We start from the raw sequence: 25,302 nt of genomic DNA on the forward strand, positions 1-25,302 counted from the left end.
AGTTTCTTGCAATAGCCCTCTGTGAGAATATTTCTCTCAAAATTGTGATTCCTAAAAGATGTGTCCGGAGATTTTTTAAACTCCGTCAAATTAATAAAAAATTCTAAATGAATCAGTAATGAGCAGGGTCAGCTATACCATAAGGCCCCTTTATTCATGTCCTCATTACAGTAGCGCAACAACCTATGGCCTGTTAAGTTATCTTCTTTAAAAAAAACAATATTGGAATCACCATGGTCACAACCATAAACTGTCAAATCCATCTGCCTGATAGAATATGCATTTTTTGGTCAAATGTGTTACATTTAATTAGGTTTAAAAATTTAAAATAATAAATTGCTACTGTGTATAACTGTAATGGGTGCGTGTTGGTGGCAGGGAAGTCAGGCGCAGGAGAACGAACTTGGTATAAACGGAGTCGTTTAATAAGTGCTGACCAAACTCCAAAACCCAAAATATATAAAAATAACAAAGTGGCTACAAAACCCGTCGCACACCAACACATACTAGCACAATCACATACAATAAAACAATCTCCAACAAGGACATGAGGGGAAACAGAGGGTTAAATACACAACATGTAATTGATGGGATTGGAACCAGGTGTGAAGGAAGACAAGACAAAATCAATGGAAAATGAAAAATGGATCAGTGATGGCTAGAAGGTCGGTGATGTTGACCGCCGAACACCGCCCGAACAAGGAGAGGGACAGACTTCGGCGGAAGTCGTGACAATAACACTTGAATGAAAAATAAACATTTTTGTCAACTCCATCAGAGTGCTGTAAGATCTGACAAAATGGTTGTTTTATTGTGGATTTTCAAATGAGCAATTTCCCATATTTGTTTTGAACTTGAATATTTTTAGAGGCAAAAATATGTCTGTTTTGAGTATCTTTTCTGAACTCCGTCAGTGGTTGTCAACTCAGTCACTGATGGAGTCAATCTTTTTTTGTCAATATTCTAATCCCTGTTCTGCAACATATGCTTAAACAATTGAAATATTTGCTGTGCTAGACCTAAGGGATAATGTTTGCTTTATAAATGTAGTTTAATGTTTTAAATCTAGAAAAACGGACCAAAATGCTAATGAAATTAGCCTTGGAGCATTTAATAATTATGTAAAACAAAACAAAAAGAAGTTTACATATTTGAATAATCTCTTGTTAGAATTAAACAATCAAGACCTTTAAACATTTGTTGGCCAATAATTGTAAAAATGAAATGCCTTTTATGGCATCTAAAATTGTTTTCCTTTACATGGTGTGATAGCTGATACCTTAGGCTATGAAAATAAATATTTCAAATTTGTTATAATTAAGACAAATATTTTTGGGAAAAAAGTTGAGATTGTCCCATCTTTCAAGAATCCCTGAGTTCTAAATGAGCAACATTTTCTCTCAGCCTCATCGCAAAATGTGTGAAATAGCATGAGATTAGCTATAATAGTGCACATTTTTCTCTCAGCCCCATGGGGACCTTGCGGGGGCCCCGCAAACTGCGTTACGCCACTTGTTGAAATGGTTCCTAAACACCTTGAGACAAACAAGGCGCTGCTTCATTCTTCTGCTTTCGAATAAGGATAGAAAATTATTTATGGTAATGTATGTAACCTCCAGACAGACCTCAGATAGAGTGCTTTGATAGAGGCATTTGAAATTGAAAGGCTCTTACTGATGACTCACTGTTTTTCTTTATTCCGGATACAGAAGAGAAGCAAACAGGAGATTAGGCTACTTGTTGATCTCCTTGTAAAACATAATAAATACAGTTCAACACAGAAGGAAATGACTGCCGTGTTTTTACTTAAATTCCACTTTCAGGAGAGTACTGGTACAGCTAGGATGCCATACCTGTTGCAAGGATGCCAAAACCTTCATGCTGTCCGCAGACAGACACACACACACACCCTGGGTCAATACTGATTACACACTGGAAAAGTGTGAAGGGTGTCTCTCCACACTAAGTCACCCAGCTCAGCAACGTGGTCTATCAATACACTGTATCCACTCCATTGGCACAGCGACATACTCCCACAGAGCACCAAATAATGCATGAGATATCTTTAAGGCAGGCATGCATGTTGAAAACAGTCAACGTCCTCACCGTCCTCACCCCTGACTGAAAGGGCCAGTGCAGTAACCTGGGAACACAGGTGTTGTTATCCCAACAAAATGAGGCCTTCACACACAAAAATATACAACTGTCATAAAGCATCAAAACTCAGCTGATATGACCATGGTGAATGTAGACCTACAGGTAACTGCCAAAGTAAAGGAAACACCAACATATAACGTCAATAGGGAGTTAGGCAACCACGAGCCGCAAGAACAGCTTCAATGCGCCTTGGAATAGATTCTACAAGTGTCTGGAACTCTATTGGAGGGATGCGACACCATTCTTCCACAAGACATTCCATCATTTGGTGTTTTATTGACGGTGGTGGAAAATCCTGTCTCAGATGTCGCTCCAGAATCTCCCATAAGTGTTCAATTGAGTTGAGATCTGATGACTGAGACAAACACACACACATCAGTGGAGGCTGCTGAGGGGAGGACAGCTCATAATAATGGCCAGAATGGAGTGTTTGTGCTTGATACCATTCCATTCATTCGTGTTTGACACCAATCCATTCACTCCATTCCAGCCATTACACTTCATTCTGGCCATTATTATGAGCCGTCCGGTGGTGCCCCGATCCCGCAGCTGAATCAACTTTAGGAGATGGTCCTGGCACTTGCTGGACTTTCTTGGGTGCCCTGAAACGTTCTTCACAACAATTGAACTGCTCTCCTTGAAGTTATTGAGGATCCGATAAATGGTTGATTTAGGTGCAATCTTACTGGCAGCAATATCCTTGCCTGTGAAGCTCTTTTTGTGCAAAGCAATGATGACGGCACGTGTTTCCTTGCAGGTAACCATGGTTGACAGAGGAAGAACAATGATTCCAAGCACCACCCTCCTTTTGAAGCTTCCAGTCTGATATTCGAACTCAATCAGCATGACAGAGTGATCTCCAGCCTTGTCCTCGTCAACACTCACACATGTGTTAACGAGAGAATTACTGACATGATGTCAGCTGGTCCTTTTGTGGCAGGGCTGAAATGCAGTAGAAATGTTTTTGGGGGATTCAGTTCATTTGCATGGCAAAGAGGGACTTTGCAATTAATTGCAATTCATCTGATCACTCTTCATAACATTCTGGAGTTTATGCAAATTGCCATCATACAAACTGAGGCAGCAGACTTTGTGAAAATTAATATTTGTGTCATTCTCAACTTTTGGCCACAACTGTACACTACTACACTGTTCTGGGCATTTGAATGATGCATATATACATCAAGTTGCTGTCCACTGACTGTGCCGTACTGTGGGAGGAAGGGAGAGCGAGAGAGAGGGGGAGGGAGGAGAGGAGACCACACGGTGGCTGCAAATGGCAGCTTCTGTGACACAACAGAAGAGGGGGAGTGAGAGAAGAGAGGCAGGGAGCGAGTGAGTGAGTGAGCAAGAAACAGTGAGAGAGTGAGAGAAAAAGAGAGAGAACTGCAGCCAGGAGAACTAGATCAGATTGCAAAGATTGATAGAGGGGCTGTTCAGCTAATAAGCAGAGTTAATTTTCTCTCTTTAATTCTCCAGTTTTATGGGAAATGTGACGAGGGACTTAAATGTCTAAAGATTGTGACTGAATAGAAGTGCTGAAGGAGTTCATAAGATGGGGATACAAAGCCTTTTTTCACATTGGGAAGTTCTTAGATAGCTTTTTTTACGCCCAGCAGCAGAGGACAAACTGAGGACGGATTGAATCAGTCAAAAAAAGAAAACGCACCAATTTTTCATAGTTTTGGTCTTTGCGGCGACCGACTGACACCTGGTGCAGTTCACGAATGTGCAATGCATGTCGGTGAAAACTCCCTGACTGAAAACAACAGAGGAAGGATAGAAAGCAGAGATAGAGATCAACAATGAAGAAATTCAAAGGGTTTCTGTGCCTGTGGCTCAAAAGGATGGAGTGGTTCTACCCTTAGGAATCACAGAGAGAGAGAGACCAGCTCTGGTGGCATAAACTCAGAGGGAAGAATGAGGCTTCAGTTTGGCTAGCTGGTATATGAGCCAGGAGGATACTGTCTTTCAGCTCTAAAGTGGCAGAAGAAAAGAACCAGGTGGATAATATATAAGGTAAGGAACTATTCAAACTTCACGTAGAGTTTGATGCTGCTCTTTTGACAACTGCTTTTCCTCATCGTTGGTGCGATGTTGGTTGGAACAGCAGTAACGTTATTGGGTTTAGTGTAATTGTAAATGCAATGTCCCTTATCTTGTCCCAATCTAAATTCGCATAGTACAGGTATGTCGCCGTGTAAGAGAGAAGGCAACTCTTCATGTCGATATAGTGACGCTTTCCTCATTTAACATCACAGAATATGAGTTGTGTGTATGACCCTCCTGACACTTGCATACAATATCACGTCACACCTACGGCTGGTATGAGAAAGGACTGTAATGATGCTTAGCTTATACCTGTTCCAGACAGTACTACATAAAAAAAGATGTAGCGGTCTCAAACATGATACACATTCTACCCTCATAATTCCGAGTAAATGTCTAAGTCCACTGACTATACATCATTCTCTGAGGTAAATCCATTAACAGAACATAATGATTGAGGACCACTAGTTGCATTTGTGACAGGAGTCTTTGGCAAGATGTGCACTTCAGATTTTCTGAACGGATAAAAGTAGATACAGTTGAAGTCGGAAGTTTACATACACTTATGTTGGAGTCATTATAACTCGTTTTTCAACCACTCCACAAATTTCTTGTAAACAAACTATAGTTTTGGCAAGTCGGTTAGGACGTCTGCTTTGTGCATGACACAAGTAATTTTTCCAACAATTGTTTACAGACAGATTATTTCACTTGTAATTCATTGTATCACAATTCCAGTGGGTCTGAAGTTTACATACACTAAGTTGACTGTGCCTTTAAACAGCTTGGGAAATTCCCGAAAATGATGTCATGGCTTTAGAAGCTTCTGATAGGCTTATTTACATAATTTCAGTCAATTGGAGGTGTACGTGTGGATGTATTTCAGGGCCTACCTTCAAACTCAGTGCCTTTTTGCTTGACATCATGAGAAAATCAAAAGAAATCAGCCAAGACCTCAGAAAAAAATTGTAGACCTCCACAAGTCTGGTTCATCCTTGGGAGCAATTTCCAAATGCCTGAGGGTACCATGTTCATCTGTACAAACAATAGTATGCAAGTATAAACACCATGGGACCACGCAGCCATCATACCGCTCAGGAAGGAGACGCGTTCTGTCCCCTAGAGATTAACGTACTTTGGTGCGAAAAGGGCAAATCAATCCTAGAACAACAGCAAAGGACCTTGTGAAGATGCTGGAGGAAACAGGTACAAAAGTATCTAAATTCACAGTAAAACGAGTCCTATATCGTCATAACCTGAAAGGCCGCTCAGCAAGGAAGAAGCCACTGCTCCAAAACCGCCATAAAAAAGCCAGACTATGGTTTGCAACTGCGCATTGGAACAAAGATTGTACTTTTTGGAGAAATGTCCTCTGGTCTGATGAAACAAAAATAGAACTGTTTGGCCATAATGACCATCGTTATGTTTGGAGAAAAAAGGGGAGGCTTGCAAGCCGAAGAACACCATCCCAACCGTGAAGCACAGAGGTGAGCGCATCACGTTGTGGGGGTGCTTTGCTGCAGGAGGGACTGGTGCACTTCACAAAATAGATGGCGTCATGAGGCAGGAAAAGTATGTGGATATATTGAAGCAACATCTCAAGACATCAGTCAGGAAGTTAAAGCTTGGTTGCAGATGGGTCTTCCAAATGGACAATGACCCCAACCATACTTCCAAAGTTGTGTCAAAATGGCTTAAGGACAACAAAGTCAAGGTATTGGAGTGGCCATCACAAAGCCCTGACCTCAATCCCATAGAACATTTGTGGGCAGAACTGAAAAAGCGTGTACGAGCAAGGAGGCCTACAAACCTGACTCAGTTACACCAGCTCTGTCAGGAGGAATGGGCCAAAATGCACCCAATTTATTGTGGGAAGCTTGTGGAAGGCTACCTGATACGTTTAACCTGTAACGTCCGTTGTTTGAAGGAGACCAAGGCGCAGCGTAATTTGTGGTCATCATATTTATTTAAATGAGCTCCAGCAACAAAATAACAAAGTGAAACCAAAACGAACGTACTCTTGTAGCCGTTACGTAGGCTACAAGAGCTGTACAAAAACAAGATCCCACAACATAGGTGGGAAAAAAGGCTACCTAAGTATGATTCCCAATCAGAGACAACGATAGACAGCTACCTCTGATTGGGAACCACACTCGGCCAAACACAAAGAAATACAGACAATGAATGCCCACCCCACATCACACCCCGATCTAACCAAATAGAGAAATAAAACGGCTCTCTAAGGTCAGGGCGTGACAGTACCCCCCCCCCCCCCCCCCCAAAGGTGAGGACTCCCGGCCGCAAACCTGAACCTATAGGGGAGGGTCCGGGTGGGTATCTACCCATGGCGGCGGCTCCGGTTCGGGGCGTAGCCCCCGCTCCGCCCGCTGATCCCTCCGCTTTTGTGTAACCGGACCGTGGATCGTTGCCAGAGGAACCGGACCGTGGATCATCGCCGGAGGCTCCAAACTGGGAACCACCGCTGGAGGCTCCGGACTGCAGATCGTCGCTGGAGGCTCCGGACTGGGGATCGTCGCTGGAGGCTCCGGACTGGGGATCGTCGCTGGAGGCGCCGGACTGGGGATCGTCGCTGGACGCTCCGGACTGGGGATCGTCGCTGAAGGCCCCGGACTGGGGATCGTCGCTGGAGGCCCCGGACTGGGGATCGTCGCTGAGGCTCCGGACTGGGGATCGTTGCTGGAGGCTCCGGACTGGAGACCGTCGCTGGAGGCTCTGAACCGCGGATCAACGCTGGAGGTTCCGTGCCATGGATCCTCACTGCAGGCTCCGGGCCATGGATCATCACTGGAGGCTTCGTGACATGGATCATCACTGGAGGCTTCTTGCCATGGATCATTACTGGATGCTTCGTGCCATGGATCATCACTAGAGGCTTCGTGCCATGGATCATCACTGGAGGCTCCGTGCCATGGATCATCACTGGAGGCTTCGTCCATGGATCATCACTGGAGGCTTCGTGCCATGGATCATCACTGGAGGCTTCATGCCATGGATCATCACTGGAGGCTTCGTGCCATGAATCATCACTGGAGGCCGGTTTCGTGGAGCTGGCACAGGATGTACAGGGCCGTGGAGACGCACTTGAGGTCTGGAGCGCAGAGCTGGCACAACCCGTCCTGGCTGGATGCTCACCCTAGCCCGGCAACTGCGGGGCGTTGGCACAGGACGCACTGGGCTGTGAAAGCACACCGGAGACACTGTGCGTAGAGCCGGCGCAGAATATACTGGGCCGAGGAGGTGCACTGGAGGTCTGGAGCGTAGAGCTGGCACCACCCTTCCTGGCTGGATACTCACCCTAGCCCGGCAACTGCGGGGCGCTGGCACAGGACGTACTGGGCTGTGGAGATGCACCAGAGACACAGTGTGCAGAGCCGGCGCAGGATATCCTGGACCGAAGAGACGCACCAGAGGCCAGGAACGCTGAGCCGGCACCATCCGTCCTGGCTGAAATCCCACTCTAGCTCGACAAATGCGGGGAGCTGGAATATAGCGCACCGGGCTGTGACTGCGCATCACCGCATAGCACGGCGCTCGACCGGTCACACGCTCCCCACGGTAAGCACGGGGAGTTGGCCCAGGTCTACAACCTGACTCCGTCAATCTCCCCGTGTGCCCCCCAAACGTTTTTTGGGGGGGCTGCCTCTCGTGCATGCTTCGTCGTGCCAACTCCTCGTATTCTCGCCGTTCCTCTTTTGCTGCTTCCATCTCCTCCTTAGGACGGCGATATTTTCCAGCCTGCGCCCAGGGTCCCTTGCCTTCCAGTATCTCCTCCCATGTCCACTCCTCCTGAAAACGCTGCTTAGTCTTTTTGTGGTGGGATCTTCTGTAACGTCCGTTGTTTGAAGGAGACCAAGGCGCAGCGCAATTTGTGGTCATCATATTTATTTAAATGAGAACCAGCAATAAAATAACAAAGTGAATCCAAAACGAACGTACCATTCCGTAGGCTACAAGAGCTGTACAAAAACAAGATTGGGAAAAAAGGCTACCTAAGTATGATTCCCAATCAGAGACAACGAACGACAGCTGACTCTGATTGGGAACCACACTCGGCCAAACACAAAGAAACACAAAACATAGAATGCCCACCCCACAACCAAATAGAGAAATAATACGGCTCTCTAAGGTCAGGGCGTGACATGACCCAAGTTAAACAATTTAAAGGCAATGCTACCAAATACTAATTGTGTTTGTAAACTTCTGACCCACTGGGAATGTGATGAAAGAAATAAAAGCTGAAATAAATAATTCTCTCTACTATTATTCTGACATTTCACATTCTTAAAATAAACTGGTGATCCTAACTGATCTAAGACAGTTAGGATTTTGGATTGAATGTCAGAAATGGTGAAAAGCTGAGTTTAGATGTATTTGGCTAAGGTGTATGTAAACTTCCGACTTCAACTGTATACTTGAATATTCAACTGAGCATGAAACATACATTTTTATAATCACGAAAATGAAAGCAGTTAATTTTGGATAATGCATACATTGTACCCTTGATAATGTATGGAGCTTTGTCCAGCTGACAGCTGTCATGAATTAAATCCATAGGAATGCTGTATGATCTGAGTGCATCTCCCAAAAGTACTGTACTCAAGATACAACCAAAGAGTTTAAAATACCAAGAGGATTCAAGTTGATGTACAGTAGGGCTCTGTTTCCCAGATGGATAAATTACCACATCCTGCCTGCCTGTTATCTCAATAGCACACCAGCACACCACAAACATTATCTTCATGTTACACTCATAAATGACGCCAATAGAATGTATTAAAAGAATGAAGTCATTATACGTACTTGATCTCATATTTGAACATGTGTTCGGATATTAAAAACTCATTTTAAATAGCACTTAAAATGCAGAGTACTTCAGGACATTTCAGATGTGTGTTATTTCCCCTGACCTGCGCAGCATGTTGCACTAAGTGCAATACAGATGTAAATCTATATAAGAGGAGATGCACAATAAAGTTTATATTTAAAAAAAGTACTCAATGGTTCTCTCAGTGAATAGAACATCATATAAAATACTACGTGCAAGTGCCCCCTAGTGGGATTGACCTGTAATCACTTAATTGATCAAGAGAATACAGGTGGATATAAAAACTGACCACAGGAGATATACAGCCAGCTTGTCTTGTCCAGTAATACATAAATAGAAGAGATGATGGAGGATCATCAAATCAAATTAAACGGTGACAAAAAGAACACAGATCTGCCCGAAAGCAATGAATGACTATGATACACGATGCATAAACACAAACATGCAAATGCACACACAAACACACGCACGCTGTCGCACGCTTATCTCTTTGGTTCCAGCTGAACAACAACTTCAGATGGCATCTGAAACACAACACATATTATCCCAGTCCACGGGACGATAGAGTGTGACTCAATCGGTCTGTCTTTTATCTGGAGAGACACATACTGATAAAGAAAAGAACTGACTTGATCAAAAGGTGACCTTTCCATTGCCATGGTCAAATCCATCAAACTGTTCATCTTGAATAAAGGTCACTGTGATAGAAAGAGAATGAATAATAGTATTTCTATTTGTATGTTCACTACATTGTTATATTGTGCAAAGCATTCAATGTAGTAACACACTTCCCATGTAACCGCCCATGGCAGATACTGTACAGTACTGCACCACGGTTAAGATGTGAGCTACTCTATAGGAAAGTACCTGTAGGTCACTTGAGACTGCACTGGTGAAGAGGGTGCATAGGAAAATACACTGACATCTGCACCTGAACTCTTCCGCAACAATGGATAATGGCCTCGATCGCAGTCGCCGGTTCAATTTCCTACCTCCTTGAGATGGAGTGCCCCCCTTTCCCCTAGGCCTAAACTTCTTCGGATCATTCGAAAGCAATAACCCTTACCTGCACCCTCAATTCACCTCCATACGTGGTGTGTGTGTGTGCTCCCGGAAGCAGCTGTACTGAAGTTATATGTGAGTAATAACCACATCGTGCTTTCTATACAGACGCCCTCGTGAGTTCTATCATTTGGTTGCTATTTCAGACACAACAAAGTCATCCCGAAGTCAAGTTATTTCAAAGTGAAAGGAACGACAATGAACAACTTGCCGTAAATAGAAATGCAGCAAAATGGCGTCGCACGAGGTGCGACTTCCGTCACGTGCCGTGGTATTCCTGCCATTGACTCTGCAGACCTGTCATTTCTCACTCACACACCGTCATACCCCCCCCCACACAAACAGAAACGTAAGGGAATCTACTGAATTTTAACTTCAATATCTCAATGAAAGCTATAACACATACATTTGCGACAAATAGGACCATAAACATAACTATCGTTTGTCTGCTCATGCATGTGTTGCATTTACAACATCAGACAAGGGGATTGGTGACACTATACTTCATAGGCCTAATCTACTCTAACCCAGGGCATTTTAACAAGGCATACCTTCTCTGATATTTCTGAGCGAGTTCCAAATCAAAGTCCATTGCCTGAAAACCTATTCATGCAGCACGTTCCTAAATGCTTTCTTTTTAGCAGAGACCTGGAGGCACTTATCTAATGACTTGAAACACACACAGGCGGTTTTACTTTCATTTGAACAATTCATGTGTTACCTGATATACTACTACAGTATGATATGGGCGTTGGTAGTCTAAAGGGGATAAGAGGCCAGCCTGGTCATGCATGTACTGCAAAAGATGATACAGGATAAAAACATACTGAAATGCTGAAACCATCCGTATACTATGTGTTTTTTGTGATATTGGTGGTTGGTTCAAGTGATTAACAGTGCATTCGGAAAGTATTCAGACTTCTTCCCTTTTTCCACATTTTGTTACGTTATAGCCTAAAATGTATTTAAAAAAAAAAATCCTCATCAATCTACACACAATACTCCATTATGATAAAGCGAAAAAAGGTATTTAAAAAAATAAAAATAAAAAAGAGGAAATAAAAAATGAAATACCTTATTTACATAAATATTCAGTTCCTTTGCTATGAGACTCGAAATTGAGCTCAGGTGCATCCTGTTTCCATTGATCATCCTTGAGATGTTTCCACAGCTTGATCGGAGTCCACCTGTGATAAATTCAATTGATTGGACATGATTTGGAAAGGCACACACCTGTCTATATAAGGTCACACAGTTGACAGTGCATGTCAGAGCAAAAACCAAGCCATGAGGTCGAATGGAATTGTCCGTAGAGCTCCGAGACAGGATTGTGTCAAGACACAGATCTGGGGAAGAGTACCAAAACATTTCTGCAGCATTGACGGTCCCCAAGAACACAGTGGCCTAAATGTAAATGGAAGAAGTTTGGAACCACCAAGGCTTTGCTTGGTCATTATGGGGTATTGTGTGTAGTTTTAGAATAAGGCTGTAACGTAAGAAAATGTGGAAAAAGTCAAGTGGTCTGAATACTTTCCGAATACACTTTATTGTATTTCTGCAGTAACACTAGTGGTGAATTGTGAGACATTATCAGGGGACAATCAAATCCTTTGGAAGAGGGCACAATAATAGACATGGCTGTCATAATATATTATGGCAACTGAGAAAGGGCTCTGTTGGACGTGGCTGTAGAGCACAGCAGACTACTGTGTGTTCATAGTGAATGGAATGAGACTAAGAGGCTGTGGTAGAGAGGGGGAAGGACCCGAGGTATTTGATAGTGCACGTCAGTGGGCGGTTGTACACCATCAGTCAAGCCTTCCGAGTGTTGATCAGTGGGAGAGCATTTCCATCTAAAAGGACCCATGAGCACCAACATGTGAGGTTTATAAGAGCATGCCAAATTGGGTATCAAATGAAAGCTAAGAGTCTATATTTATTTTTAAATGAAGGCATACATATATTATTCAACCATTTACCATCCTAAAAATTAGGAATACGCAAAGGCTTTGATTTCTGGCCAAACAGATGGAAAAGGGGTCTTAGACAACATCTACCAGAAAAAGTCTTAAAAGCTATTAGAAATACATCATAACACAATAATGTTGAAGTAAAGACCTCTGCCAACTAATATCAATGTAACGGTTTTCCTCCTCGTCTGAAGAGGAGTATGAAATGTCGGACCAATGTGCAGCGTGGTAAGTATCCATTTTAATAAGAATACTTGAACAATGAACAAAATTAATAAACTGACAATCGACCGAGACAGTTCCGTATGGTGAAACACAGACACAGAAAATAACCACCCACAAAACACAAAGAAAAACAGGCTACCTAAATATGGCTCCCAATCAGAGACAACGACTGACACCTGCCTCTGATTGGGAACCATACTAGGCCAAACACAGAAACAGACAACCTAGACATACAACATAGAATGCCCACCCACATCACACCCTGACCACACAAAACATAGAAACATACAAAGCAATCTATGGTCAGGGCGTGACAATCAACACGTATACTTTGTTTTGGAGAAATTATTTGCCTTCTGTAAGTTGAAGAAACATTGCCTTGTGACTTGTAATTCTGTTACTAAAAACCCATATATCTTTAATACATTTTAAGATTCCTCACCATCATGAGGGACAATAATGAAAGATCACAGAAGTAACTAGTAATGTTAGACCTACCAGTTAGTTATAGTGTATTAAATAGTGTATATTTACTGATATCAAGTTTGTTTGTGAATTATTAAATGATTCAAACGTGCAATTCCAGTACCAAATTGGTAACGTAATTACAGAAACCTCTGTAACAGAATTACTGCAATTGAATTGGCTACAATGAGAAATCATAGTAGTCACAAACCACAAGTGGGTCACTTGCTACTGTCCTCCCTTCCACTTGCATACTGTTCTGTTCAGCTCATAAGACATTAAAAAAAATATTTCTGTTGTCTGTTAGTGAAAGCAAGACTGTGAAAACAGTCTGGACAACACCTCCCTCTCCCTCTCAATTCAATTCAATTTGCTTTATTGGCATGACGTAACAATGTACATATTACCAAAGCTTATTTGAGAGAGAGAGAGAGGGAGGGAGGGAGGGAGGGAGGGAGAGAGAGAGAGAGAGAGAGAGAGAGAGAGAGAGAGAGAGAGAGAGAGAGAGAGAGAGAGAGAGAGAGAGAGAGAGAGAGAGAGAGAGAGAGAGAGAGAGAGAGAGAGAGAGAGAGAGAGAGAGAGAGAGAGAGAGAGAGAGAGAGAGAGATAATCATTAGATAAGACTGGAGAATTACACCAGATAGGATAGACTGACCATAGCCCACCGGCACATAGACTATTGCAGCATAGATACTGGGGACTGAGAGAGGGGAGGTCGGTGACCCTGTGGTCCCAGACAGGGCCAATCAGTTAGGATATAACCCCACCCATTTTGCCAAAGCACAGCCCCCACACCACCAATGGAATATCAACAGAGACTTGTAAGTCGCTCTGGATAAGAGCGTCTGCTAAATGACTTAAATGTAAATGTAAATGTAAATGTAACAGACCACTAACTTACTACCCTGAGACAAGGCCCAGTATAGCCCACAAAGATCTTCCCCACCGCATAAGGGGGCGCAAAACTGCGACGTACTGAAGAGATGAGTCGGATCGGCAGACCATTCCATAAAAATGTAGCTCTGTAGGAGAAAGCCCCGACTCCAGCTGTTTGCTTAGAAATTCTAGGAACAATAAGGAGGCCTGCGTCTTGTGACCATAGCGTATGTGTGGGTATATACGGCAGAACCATATCGGAGCGATACGTAGAAGCAAGTCCATGTAATGCTTTGTAGGTTAACAGTACATCTTCAAATCAGCCCTAGCCTTAACAAGAAGCCAATAGAGTCTAGCACTGGAGTAGAGTAATATGATCATTTTGGGGGGTTCTAGTCAAGATTCTAGTAGCCGTATTTTGCACTAGCTGAAGTTTATTTAGTGTCTTATCCGGGTAGCCGGAGAGTAGACCATAGCAGTAGTTTAATCTTGAAGGGACAAAAGCATGGATTAGCTTTTCTGCATCAATTTGGGACAAATGTTTCAGATTTCTGCAATGTTACAAAGATGGGGGAAAAGCGACTCTTGAATTTTTTTTTATATGTTCGTCAAAAGAGAGATCAGGGCCCAGATTAACGGCAGGTGCTTCACAGTTTTATTTGAGACGACTATCGAGATTCATTGTCAGATCCGACAGCAGATCTCTTTTTTTGGGGGGGGGGGGGAATCTAGAACTAGAAACTCAGTTTTATCCGAATTTAAAGCAAAACATTTTCCGCCATCCACTTCCTTATGTCTGAAAAACAGGTTTACAGGGTAGGCAAGTTTGCGTTTTTACCCTGTTTCATTGAAATGTACATTTGTGTGTTTTCTGCATAGCAGTGAAAGTTGACAATGTGGTTCTGAATGACATCACCAAGAGGTAGTATATATAAAGAAAACAATAGTGGTCCTAGAACGGAACATTGAGGAACACCGAAACGTACCTTTGATTTGTCGAATGAAAAACCATCCACAGAGACAAACTGATTTCTTTCAGACAGATAAGACCTAAACCAGGCAAGAACTTGTCCGCGTAGACCAATAAGGGTTTCCAATCTTTCCAAAAGAATGCGGTGACCAACGGTACAAGCGGCACTAAGGTCTAGGAGCATGATGACAGATGCATAGCCTTGGTCTGACGCCATTAAAAGGTAATTCACCACCTTCACGAGTGGGGTCTCAGGACTGTAATGGGGTCTAAACCTGACTGGAGCGTTTTGTATACATTTTTTGGGGTTCAGGAAGGGAGTGAGTTGCTGAGCAACTGCTTTTTCAAATAATGTTGAGAGGAATGAGAGATTCGATATAGGCTGATAGTTTTTACATTTTCCGAGTCAAGGTTATGCTCTTTCAGGAGAGTGCCACTTTTAGTGAGTTTGGTACAAATCCAGAGGATAGGGAGCCATTTACTACATTCAACATAGGAGGACAAAGCACAGGAAATAGCTCTTTCAGTAGTTTAGTTGGAATAGAGTCCAGTAGATAGCTGGAAGGTTTTGAGGCCATGACTATTTTAGTGAATATGTCGAGAGATACAAGATTTAAAAAAGTGTAAATGTTAGATTTTTTTTTTTTGTCTCCTCATTCAGGTTGGAAAAGTGGGCTGATCGAGCAGCAGTGAGTGCTTTTCAATATTGCACGGTACTGTCTTCCCAAACTAGACGGAAGACTTCCAATTTGGTGGAGCACCATTTCTGTTCCAATTTTCGGGCAGCTTGTTTCAGGGCTAGGGTATTTTCTGTATACTAGGGAGCTAGTTTCTTGTGAAATTTTGTTTTTGTTTTTAGCAGTGCGACCACATCTAGGGTATTACGCCAGGTAAAGTTTAGATTCTTGGTTAGGTGGTTAACTGATTTTTGTACTCCAACATCCTTGTGTAGGTGGAGGGAGTCTGGAACGGCATCTAGGAATCTTTGGGTTGTCTGACAATTTATAGCGCAGATTTTGAAAATCCTTAGTTGGGGTCTAAGCAAATGATTTGTTGCGATTGCAAACGTAATAAGATTGTGGTCCAAAAGTCAAGAATTTTGAGGGAAAACATTTAGATCCACAATATCTATTCTACAGGACAAAACTAGATCCAGGGTATGATTTTGGCGATGCTCGGGACGAGACATGTTGGACAAAACCTGATGATAGCTCCGAAAGCCTTTTCGAGTGAGTCTGTGGGCTTGTGAATATTGAAATCACCCAAAATTTTTAAATGATCTCCCATGACTACGAGGTACGATGTGAATTCAGGGAACTCAGTGAGGAACGCTGTATATGTTCCAGGAGGCCTGTAAACAGTAGCTTCAAAAAGTTATTGAGTAGGCTGCATAGTTCCCTTTCAGTAGGTCACTCGGTATAACATACTATGGGGAGTCAACGACAAATCCTATTCACCTGAAGCAAACCGATATCACGCCCAATGGATGCCAAGCCCACCCCCGGGAGCCCCCCCTTCCGGGCTCTTAACTGCCCCATTGGAAACATGTCCTGTGAATCATAGTGTAATATTTTTGTCACCCATACCCTTATGTATATCATTTTCAATACTTGTTAATAATTCCTGGAAGAACGTTTCACGCAATTTACAAACTTTTCAAGCACACGAAGGCTACGAGATTCGGCTCCAACTTAGGTGTCTGTTAGTTGGGAGAGAGTACTCGTCCCCCTAGATGTTTCAAGTTTTGGGTCTTGGTATCAGTTTTGTGTTTGCTAAAGGCTTAATACATTCTGCTCTGCTTGGGTAGCTAATGCTTCATTGCTTGGGTAGGATTTGTGTTGGCTAAAAACCCACTACTTTCTACTCTGCTTATGTAGCCGGTGCTTCCTTGCTTGAGTAAGATGGCCAGTGGAAAGAGTAAGTTCAAAAAGGCTAACCAGCAGAGTTTGAGCCGCTGACTGTGCCCTAGGGCATGTGGTTTCACAATGAAAATTAAAGATACTCATGAGTGCTGTCCTGTTGCCTGGGGTGGGAACACCTTCAGGAAGCCTTGGGTCAGACCGTTCGTGTGACCATTGTCTCCAGCTGGTTCTGGACACCACCCTCTGCAACTGGATCCTGAACTTCCTGACAGGCAGACCACAGGTTGTGAGGATTGGCAACAACACCTCCTCCACACTGACTCTTAACACAGTCCCCCCCCAGGGGTGTGTCCTCAGTCCTCTGCTGTCCTCCCTGTTCACCCACTACTGCGTAGCCTTGCACGACACCAACTGCATCAGCAAGTTTAATAACGACACCACGATAGTAGGCCTGATAACTGACAAAGATGAGTAAGCCTATAGGGAGGAGCTTAGTGAACTGGCATTGTGGTGTTATGACAACAACCTCTCCACCAACGTCAGCAAAACAAAGGAGTTGGTTGTTTACTTTAGGAAGCAGAGGGGGGAACATGCCCCGTTCCACATCAACAGGAATGCAGTAGAGAAAGTCACTAGTTTTAAGTTCCACATCACCGAGGACAACACCACCACACTGGTCAAGAGGGTGCAATAGCATCTCCACTTCCTAAGGTGGCTGAAGAAAGTCGGCATTCCACCCCTGGTCCTCTCCAAATACTACTGCTGCACCATTGAGAGCTTCCTGACCCGTTGTATCAAGTTTCAAGTTTTAATGTCACATGCATATGTACAGTGAAATTCTTTCTTACAAGCTCTAACCCCAACAGTGCAGTAATCAATAACGATGTAATAGATAAAATAACAAGGTAGAACAAAAACACAAAAGATATAGGAGTAAGAAATAAGAACACGATTAAGTAGGTTAGCATACTGTATACAGGGTCAGTTCCAGTAGATACAGTTGAAGTTGGAAGTTTACATACACTTAGGTTGGAGTCATTAAAACTCGTTTCTCAACCACCACAAATTTCTTGTTAACAAACTGTAGTTTTGACAAGTCGGTTAGGACATCTACTTTGTGCATGACACAAGTAATTTTTCCAACAATCGTTTACAGACAGATTATTTCACTTGTAATTCATTGTATCACAATTCCAGTGGGTCAGATGTTTACATACACTAAGTTGACTGTGCCTTTAAACAGCTTGGAAAATTCCAGAAAATGATGTCATGACTTTATAAGCAAATCAATCCCAGAACAACAGCAAAGGACCTTGTGAAGATGCTGGAGGAAACAGGTACAAAAGTATCTATATCCAGAGTAAAATGAGTCCTATATCGACGTAACCTGAAAGGCCGCTCAGCAAGGAAGAAGCCACTGCTCCAAAACCGCCATAAAAAAGCCAGACTACGGTTTACAACTGCACATGGGGACAAAGATCGTACTTTTTGGAGAAATGTCCTCTGGTCTGATGAAACAAAAATAGAACTGTTTGGCCATAATGACCATCGTTATGTTTGGAGGAAAAAAGGGGAGGCTTGCAAGCTGAAGAACACCATCCCAACCGTGAAGCATGGGGGTGGCAGCATCATGTGGGGGTGCTTTGCTGCAGGAGGAACTGGTGCACTTCACAACATAGATGGCATCATGAGTGAGGAAAATTATGCAGATATATTGAAGCAACATCTCAAGACATCAGTCAGGAAGTTAAAGCTTGGTCGCAAATGGGTCTTCCAAATGGACAATGATCCCAACCATTCTTCCGGAGTTTTGGCAAAATGGCTTAAGGACAACAAAGTCAAGGTATTGGAGTGGCCATCACAAAGCCCTGACCTCAATCCTATAGAAAATGTTTGGGCAGAACTGAAAAAGCGTGTGTGAGCACGGAGGCCTACATACCTGACTCAGTTACACTAGCTCTGTCAGGAGGAATGGGCCAAAATTCACCCAACTTATTGTGGGAAGCTTGTGCAAGGCTACCCAAAACGTTTGACCCAAGTTAAACAATTTAAAGGAAATGCTACCATATACTAATTGGTTGTATGTAAACTTCTGACCCACTGGGAATGTGATGAAAGAAAGAAAAGCTGAAATAAATCACTCAACTATTATTCTGACATTTCACCTTCTTAAAAAAAAGTGGTGATCCTAACTGACCTGACAGGGAATTTTTACTATGATTATATGTCAGGAATTGTGAAAAACTGAGTTTTTTGTATCTCAATGATACAGCTATAGAACTTTTTGAGGATTTGAGGGCCCTTGCATGCCAAGCCTTTTCAACCTCCTAAGGGGGAAGAGGCGCTGTCGTACCTTCTTCATAACTGTGCACGTGTGTGTGGACCATTTTAAGTTCTTAGAAACTTGGACAGCGAGGAACTTGAAGCTCTCCACCCGCTTCACTGGATCCCCATCGATCACGGCCTGCTACGGGAATTGCTACACTCACAACCCTAAGGCCCTCCAGCGGGTGGTGAGAGGTCGCAGTACATCACCCATCCAGGACTACTCGAAACGGTGCCCGAGGAAGGCACACAGCTTCATCAAGGACCCCACACACCCCAGGCATGAGTTGTTCTCTCTCTTACCGTTGGGCAGATGGTATTGGAGCATGAGGTCTGAAGCAAACAGGCTCAGAGACAGTTTCTATCTAGTTTCTTTCTATCAGAGTGCTGAACACTTGAGCTGGCCTGACCACGTGCTCTGATTTCCCGCGCCTTAGCAAACATGCACTCACTCATGAACACACCCACACAGACAAACACACACATATACATTAATGCTATGCACACATCACACCTGCTGCTACCAGACTCTTATTATACTGCTCAGTTTATACACTGCCCCCCCATCCCCGCTTCCCCAATAGATCTGTAAATATTGGACTATAAATTGTGCCTTTCTGATTTATACATATGCAATATCTATATATATATATATTTTCTACTGAGCCATTTACTTTATGTTCGTATTCTTATCTTTCATTATTTCTTATTGTTGTTGCATTGTCGAGAAGGAACCTGCAAGTAGGTATTTAATTGAAAGATGTATACCATGCGTATCCCGTACACATGACTAATAATACTTGAAACTTTAACTTCCATTGGGAGTCGGGCTGAATTGTGTGAAAGATTGGTGGTCAGAGTTGATAGTGATGTCATCCCAGCCGAGTGAGGCTCATTCCGGTTTCTCTGGCAGTGTTCAGAGTCCAGATTCCGGGGATGGCATACTATCCCTGATTAGCTCTGGAGGGTTTGCAGAGTGTCAATTGGATGGCATCAGTCGGTGGGGGAGAGTGAACTGTTGATGGTGAAAGCGCCTTTGATGGCATTTTCTACCCGCAGCGTAGTTCCTCTAGGTTTGGGAAGGTATGTACCTCCTGTCCCTGAAGTGCTGATGAGTGGCGAGTTACTTAGATCCAGAGGCTATGTGGCAGGGTCTACAGACAATCATGGATTACAAAAAGAAAACCAGCCCCATCGCGGACATCGATGTCTTGCTTCCAGACAAATTAAACAACTTCTTTGCTCGCTTTGAGGACAATACAGTGCCACCGACGCGGCCCGCTACCAAAGACTGTGGGCTCTCCTTCTCTGTGGCCGACGTGAGTAAAACATTTGAACGTGTTAACTCTCTTAAGGCTGCCGGCCCAGATGGAATCCCTAGCCGCGTCCTCAGAGCATGCATTCAATCAATCCCTATCCCAGTCTGCTGTCCCCACATGCTTCAAGATGGCCACCATTGTTCCTGTTCCCAAGAAAGCTACTGTAAGGTAACTGAACTAAATTAATATCGCCCCGTAGCACTCACTTCTGTCATCATGAAGTGCTTTGAGAGACTAGTCAAGGATCATATCACCTGCACCCTACTTGTCACACTAGACCCACTCCAATTTGCTTACCGCCCCAATAGGTCCACAAACGATGCAATCACCATCACACTGCACACTGCCCTATCCCATCTGGACAAGAGGAATACCTATGTAAGAATGCTGTTCACTGACTACATCTCAGCATTCAACACCATAGTACCCTCCAAACTCATCATTAAGCTTGATACCCTGGGTCTCCACCCCGCCCTCTGCAACTGGGTCACGACTGTCTTGGTATGTTTGGACCATGATAGTTCATTCGTGATGTGGACACCAAGGAACTTGAAACTCTCGACCCGCTCCACTACAGCCCCGTCGATGTTAATGGGGCCTGTTCGGCCCGCCTTTTCCTGTAGTCCACGATCAGCTCCTTTGTCTTGCTCACATTGAGGGAGAGGTTGTTGTCCTGGCACCACACTGCCAGTTCTCTGACCTCCTCCCTATAGGCCGTCTCATTGTTGTCAGTGATCAGGCCTACCACTGTTGTGTTGTCAGCAAACTTAATGATGGTGTTGGAGTCGTGTTTGGCCACGCAGCCGTGGGTGAACAGGGAATACAGGAGGGGACTAAGTACACACCCCTGAAGGGCCCCAGTGTTAAGGATCAGCATAGCAGACATGTTGTTGCCTACTCTTAACACCTGGGGGGTGGGGCCGTCAGGAAGTCCAGGATCCAGTTGCAGAGGGAGTGTTTAGTCCCAGAGTCCTTAGCTTAGTGATGAGCTTCGTGGGCACTATGGTGTTGAATGCTGAGCTGTAGTCAATGAACAGCATTCTCACATAGGTGTTCCTTTTGTCAAGGTGAGAAAGAGCAGTGTGGAGTGCGATTGAGATTGTGTCAATAATAATAATAATGCCACTTTAAGAATATGTATATACTGTATACTGTATCCTTCATTATCTATTCTATACTATCTATTGCATCTTAGCCGCTCTGAAACTGCTCATCCATATATTGTATACTTATATATTCTTATCCCACTCCTTTACTAGATTGTGTGTATTAGGTTTTATTGTGGAATTTGTTAGATATTAGGTTTTGTTTCTGGAATTGTTAGATATTACCTGTTTGATACTGCTGCACTGGTGGATCTAGAAGCATAAGCATTTCGCTACACTCACAATAACATCTGCTAGCCATGTGTATGTGACCAATAAAATTTGATTTGATAACAAGGGGGCTAATCCTTGCACAGGGCTTCCGAATAAACAGCACCGGTTCTCGGGATTCCTGAGAGGGACAGGTGGATGTATTTGGATGAGCCAAATTTGCCCGCAAGATTGTGTGGCTCTGGAACCTCCTCCCCAAGCATTTACTGTGGCAAGAGTGCTCCCAAGAGGCTTGTTCAATGGGGTCAAGTTCCTGGTTGCCGAAGTCCCCGAACCTGGTGTGGACCGGATATCAGAACGCACAGTTCCTTCTCCACGTTCAGACACACGGTTGTCAAGAGTGGTGGATATGAAAACAATAATTATCCCAGTCCTCAGGGTGGAGCTCTGCCCCTTCAGGAGATCATTTATGGGAGACTGGCAGTCTCACCATGGGTGATGACGACGGTGGCGAGAGGGTACAGTCCACAAATCGCTCTGCATCCTACTCCTTTTGAGGCTTCATTACGTCAATGGTCCCCGAGGTCCTAGCGCCTGTCTTTAGAGAGGAGATTTCCTCTCTCCTTCAAACGCAGGCTGTTCGTGTGGGTCCCGTGTCAGAGGTACAGAGCGGTTGGTAAAGCCTGTACTTCTTAGTTACCGAGAGCGATGGAAAGTTGTGTTCCATCCTGGACTTACTCACCCTTCGCCAGCTATTGCAGTCTGTGCGTTCCAGCGATTCGTTCACATCCATAGATCTGAAGGATACATATTTTCAAGTGCTGTACATCCTCCCCATATCCCTATTGCCCACACATTTTCTATGGTGGTGGTGGCAGTTTTGGCACCGGTGCAGTGTCAGGGGATCAGAGTATTTTATTTATCTGGATGATTGACTGGTAGTAGCGGAGTCGAGGGAACAGGTGGAGCTCCACACTGCCACTCTGGTTTTCTCTGGGGTTCATAGTGAATCAAAAGAAAAGTTGTTTGACTCCGTTTCAGCGTATTCAGTTTCTGGGTGTCACGACTTCCACCGAAGTTGGCTCCCCTGCCTGTTCGGGCGGTGCTCGGCGGTCGTCGTCACCGGCCTACTAGCCGCCACCAATCCCTTTTTCGTTGTCTGTTTGTTTTGTCTTATTAGTTGCACCTGTGTCTATTTGTGTGCTTGATTGGCTTCCTTATTTTAAGTACGTTTACCCGCCCTTGTTTTGTGCGGGATTATTCTTGTGTTACGTGTGTGCGTTATTCTAGGTGTGTTCGTGTTATTGACCTGGTACCCTGTGTTTTGAGTGGTCCGTTCATTTTCCGTGCCCTGTGTTGTGGGCTTGTTTTTTGTGTGTTATTAAAGTGCACTTTTCCCTGTGGAACTCTCTGCTCTCTGCGCCTGATTCTTCCTCACACACCTAGTCCCGCGTGACGCTGGGTCTCGTTCTGGACTCGGTTCTGAATCATGCATTTTTGTCCCAACAGAGGAGGGTCGCATTCCGGCTCTGTCGTGCACGGTTTCAGCTGGGGCACGGTGTCCGCTAGGTGCCTTTTCGCTTGCGCCTGCAGTTTTTGGGTCTGACAGCATCTAACTCCGCAAAAAATGAAACGTCCCTTTTTCAGGACCTTGTCTTGATAATTCGTAAAAATTCAAATAACTTCACAGATCTTCATTGTAAAGGGTTTAAACACTGTTTCCCATGCTTGTTCAATAAACCATAAACAATTATTGAACATGTGGAACGGTCGTTAAGACACTAACAGCTTGCAGTCGGTAGGCAATTAAGGTCACAGTTATGAAAAAGAGACCTTTCTACTGACTCTGAAAAACATCAAAAGAAAGATGCCCAGGGTCCCTGCTCATCTGCGGGAACGTGCCTTAGACATGCTGCAAGGAGGCACGAGGACTGCAGATGTGGCCAGGGCAATAAATTGCAACGTTCGTACTGTGAGAAGCCTAAGACAGAGGTAATTGGAGACGGGACGGAGAGCTGATCGACGATCAGTGATCGTCCTCGCAGTGGCAGACCACGTGTAACAACACCTGCACAGGATCGGTACATCCGAACATCACACCTGCGGGACAGCTACAGGATGGCAACAACTGCCCGAGTTACACCAGGAACGCACAATCCCTCCATCAGTGCTCAGATTGTCTGCGATAGGCTGAGAGAGGCTGGACTGAGGGCTTGTAAGCCTGTTGTAAGGCAGGTCCTCACCAGACATCACCGGCAACAACGTCGCCTTTGTGCACAAACCCACCGTCGCTGTACCAGACAGGACTGGCAAAAAGTGCTCTTCACTGATGAGTCGCGGTTTTGTCTCACCAGGGGTATTGGTCGAATTCGCGTTTATCGTCGAAGGAATGAGCGTTACACCAAGGCCTGTACTCTGGAGCGGGATCGATTTGGAGGTGGAGGGTCTGTCATGGTCTGGGCGGTGTGTCACAGCATCATCGGACTGAGCTTGTTGTCATTGCAGGCAATCTTAAAGCTGTGCATTACAGGGAAGACATCCTCCTCCCTCATGTGGTACCCTTCCTGCAGGCTCATCCTGACATGACCCTCCAGCTTGACAATGCCACCAGCTGTGCTGCTCGTTCTGTGCGTGATTTCCTGCAAGACATGAATGAGTGTTCTGCCATGGCCAGCGAAGAGCCTGGATCTCAAACCCATTGAGCACGTCTGGGACCTTTTGGATCAGAGGATGAGGGCTAGGGCCATTCCCCCCAGAAATGTCTGGGAAATTGCAGGTGCCTTGGTGGAAGAGTGGGGTAACATCTCACAGCAAGAACTGGCAAATCTGGTGCAGTCCATGAGGAGGAGATGCACTGCAGTACTAAATGCAGCTGGTGGTCACACCAGATACTGACTGTTACTTTTGATTTTGACCCCCCCCCCTCCCCAACTTTGTTCAGAGACACATTATTCCATTTCTGTTAGTCACTGTGGAAGTTTATGTCTCAGTTGTTGAATCTTGTTTTGTTCATACAAATATTTACACATGCTAAGTTTGCTGAAAATAAACGCGGTTGACAGTGAGAGGACGTTTCTATTTTTGCTGAGTTTATGAAAGCTGTGGTGCCTCTGTGACTTTTGTTGATGTGTCTGTTTCAGCGCTGGGTGATTGTCGACAACAGGATGGTGGTGGCATGCATCAACAGACAGGGTGGGATGTCGTCTCTCTCTCTCCTAAACCTGGCCCGTTATCTGCTCGTATGGAGCAGTGCGCATTTTCTGTTGCTCAGGCTTTGGTCCTGGACGCTCTGTGTGAGCCTCTGTTTGAACCATTGGAGTCTGTGGACCTGAAGGTCCTTTCCTAAAAGACTGCCCTGCATATTGTGCATTTATCCAGGTTACCACAGTTAACCTGTTGGTTTGAGCCCTGGGCTGCTGCGGTTCGTTGACGAGGCTGCGCGCGAATGCACATTATCAAGTCAGAGCAGATGCCCTGTTGTTTTGGACTTGCGGTTCCTTGTGTGAGTTCTGGCATTCCAGACTCCTCAGATCTCTATGATAGCCTTTTTGGAACCAGTAGGATCTACGGACTAGGCCTGCCGTGGTCAATGTTACGCAGCTTTTTGTCCAGGTTACCACAGTTGTCCTGTGTGTTTGAGCCTTGGGCTGCTTTGGTGTGCGGCAGCGTGCGAGTACAGTTTCCGTGTTACTGCAGGCTTTCTGTGGGTTTGAGCCTCAGGGTGCCATGGTTCAACACCTCTTGTCGGTTCAGTGTGCATAGCTAAGCTGCAGCAGGTTCTGGTTCCCTATGTGGGGCTATGACAGTTCAGGCCTCGTAAGGCTGTGACAGTTCAGGCTTCTCAGGTAAGTATTAGGGAA

At 44.5% G+C, this 25,302-nt stretch overlaps 1 protein-coding gene across 1 annotated transcript in view; it reads left to right on the forward strand.

Moving 5' to 3' along the window:
• Window positions 1-3,499: 3,499 nt before the first annotated feature.
• The window catches only part of LOC139541946 (ATP-sensitive inward rectifier potassium channel 12-like), a 35,806-nt gene continuing 14,003 nt past the window's right edge, over window positions 3,500-25,302 (forward strand). Inside the window, exon 1 of the mRNA XM_071346871.1 lies at window positions 3,500-4,176. The gene's annotated coding sequence lies outside the window, so the exon portion shown is untranslated. The remainder of the gene's footprint in view (window positions 4,177-25,302) is intronic.

This window comes from Salvelinus alpinus, chromosome 17 (genome assembly GCF_045679555.1).
Source record: "Salvelinus alpinus chromosome 17, SLU_Salpinus.1, whole genome shotgun sequence".
Classification (NCBI taxonomy): domain Eukaryota; kingdom Metazoa; phylum Chordata; class Actinopteri; order Salmoniformes; family Salmonidae; genus Salvelinus; species Salvelinus alpinus.